Raw genomic sequence first — 2,629 nt, 5'->3', positions numbered from 1 at the left:
TCTAGATAAACAAATCCTTCCATTTCTCATTATTGTTTCTCTTTTTGTAATTAATCCTCTGAGAAGTTACAAATTAAACAGCACTTACTCAACCAAAATGGAAACTTCGTATAATAGTTTCTTTCATAAGGCACAAATCAAATATAAATTCACATTTTTTGAATATGGAAATACTCGTAGTGATGAAAGTTATACTTAGTACATGTGGAATGTGTGCTTCATTTTTTAAGTGTGGGGGTTTTTTTAAATAACAATGATGCCAGTGAACTTCAAGATGATGAAGTTTAATGGACCCTGGAGCCTGCTCAGATCTAGCTGCCTCAATCCAAATGCTAATGTGCATTCAGAACTGTGAGCAGAAAAACTCGGTGTCTGAAAGACTCATTGCCCTGGTGGGAAATACTATTTGTGCCAGTGAGAGGAGCCGCTGGCTGGTTTATGTGATTGAAGGATTGAGAACATTGGCCCACATGAGGTGTAACTTGGTTGTAGACGGGATTCCACTATGAAACGCTCCCTGATATTATGACTGTTTTTAGATGAGGCCAAGAATAGCGCTGTTTGTATTGCTTGAGCTGCCTGAGGTACTAATAAAGAGAGCAATAGACACTGTGCTGGATTCCAGAGGTGAAGAATGATCTAATAAGAATTTTTTGTTTTCAGATGCTGGACCTCATTTTGATGCTTTTCCCAATGTGGTTCTGGGTAAGAGACCTGCAGTTGTAGCCAGCTAGCTGCTTGTACACTCTGACACACACAACTGTAAAAGAAAGCAGACTCATTATGGGTGTGACAGAGCCAATATCCCAAATTCTGGAGGTTTTCTATTAAACTGCCATTCAGTGAGGATCTTGATGCACTCCTGCCTTAAAAGAAATGGAAACTTGTGAACTCACACTGTTAACAACCAAACAACAACAACAACAACAAAATTGTATTCAGAGTAAAGAAAACACAATTTACGCTGGACTTGGCTCCTCTGACAGTATAGGACAAGATAGTCTCAGTCTTGCAGTTTAGCCGAGTGTTATGCTATCGCAAAATCTGGGATGATACATGACCAAAATATGGAACATCTGTATATTGTTGAGAGCCTCAGCATAATTTTTAATTAGAAGATGTGTTTTGAATGTTTTCTCACTTAGTGTTCTAAATAAACCAGCAATTTTAAAAACACAAACCCCAAATTATTTATGGGCAAACCAATGAAATCCCCATTCCAAAACCAAAACCAGCCCAGCATGAATGCTGACCTCACCTCTGCTACTACAGCTAACAGGAAAACTGATGCATTACTTAGGCTAGGCATAATTAAGAAGATAAAAAGTCTCTTAATGGATTTTTCAATTATTTGCTAGACATCCACCAGGGAGAAAGATGTTGATCCAGATTCTGTTCCCAGGCCCAGTAACAGACTGCAGTCTCTAAATAAAGCATATGTTAGCATGAAGTCCAACCCATAAAAATGGAGAGAGCATAAAAATGGAGAGAGTAGTGTGTAAAATTGAAAAGGGTCAGGCTGGAGGTGGGGTTACAAACAGTTTCACAAGGGATTGATGTTGTTTACTATTTTGATTAATTCCCTGGCTCTAGAACATGGGAGTACGCTGATGAAGTCTGCAGGCGACACAGAAAGACATACATCAACATACAAGAGGACAAGGAAAACCCACTGAAAGAACTAAATATTTGTGAACTGAAACGAGATGACACTCAGTAGTGAAAATAACAAAACGTGCATTGAAGGCTAAGAACTAAAACTCTCATTTGGAAAAGACTCGCGGAGTCTGCTCTGGAACTACCAGATGACTGAAGGAGGCTACAAAAGCAATGCTTTGTTAAGGTAACACTAGAGGAAGAGTAGCAAATTCGTAGTGTCCAGCTGTGCAACCTTTGGGAGACCTCATCTGCAGTACTGCATACAACTTGTGTTCAAGGAAAATGAATTCATCACTAGAACAGGTGTAGACATGGCATACTAGGATAGCCAGAGGAATTAATAATCTATCATGTGAGAGGAAACTAAGAAAGTTCTGCTGGTGTAGCCTTATAAAATTAATTTGGAGTGGGCAAGTAAACATCAGGAAAGCAGAATAGTTATATAAGCCAACAGACAGGGCTGGCACAATAATAAGTCAGCAAGCAGCGGTCATAAATTACTTGAGGCTGGAAACTGAAAGATGGTGTCTAGCCATTACAGCAATAACCTTCTGATGGAAGATCTGTTCCAGAGTAAAGAGGCGAAAAACATAACTGCTCTTCAGAAAAACTTAGCAAACTATGAAAATACATGGTAGCTATATTAAAGACCTTGAACAGACAACTCAAGACTTCACTTCCATTCCTATGTTTCTGTCTGATAAATTCACTTGGTAGGATAAATGCCCAGCTGGACACAATTCTTGGTTCTAGAAGCTCTCTGAGGAGAAAAGCTATATTACACAAGCAGTTTTTTCATTGTGACAGTGAAGTCTTCTGTAAATTAGAGGCAGAGGCAAAAGAATAAATAGGCTGACCATTTTCTATGGGGTAAGCATGCAGCCTTGCACAGCAGAGGATGCCACTTTGCTATCTGGCCCAGCTAAAAGTCCATTACCTGTCAGTAATTTTAACCTGGCATAAGGAACTC

At 39.3% G+C, this 2,629-nt stretch overlaps 1 long non-coding RNA gene across 1 annotated transcript in view; it reads left to right on the top strand.

Annotated features, from left to right (window-relative positions):
* The window catches only part of LOC103901219, a 3,410-nt gene extending 1,749 nt beyond the window's left edge, over positions 1–1,661 (top strand). The window contains exons 2-3 of the long non-coding RNA XR_657722.1: positions 664–705; positions 1,594–1,661. This is a non-coding gene — a long non-coding RNA (uncharacterized LOC103901219). The remainder of the gene's footprint in view (positions 1–663; positions 706–1,593) is intronic.
* The last annotated feature ends 968 nt before the right edge of the window (positions 1,662–2,629 follow it).

This window comes from Aptenodytes forsteri, unplaced genomic scaffold, assembly GCF_000699145.1.
Source record: "Aptenodytes forsteri isolate BGI_AS27 unplaced genomic scaffold, ASM69914v1 Scaffold164, whole genome shotgun sequence".
Taxonomy (NCBI): domain Eukaryota; kingdom Metazoa; phylum Chordata; class Aves; order Sphenisciformes; family Spheniscidae; genus Aptenodytes; species Aptenodytes forsteri.
Note: the sequence above shows the minus strand (reverse complement) of the source record. Positions and strands in the feature narration are given on the sequence as shown.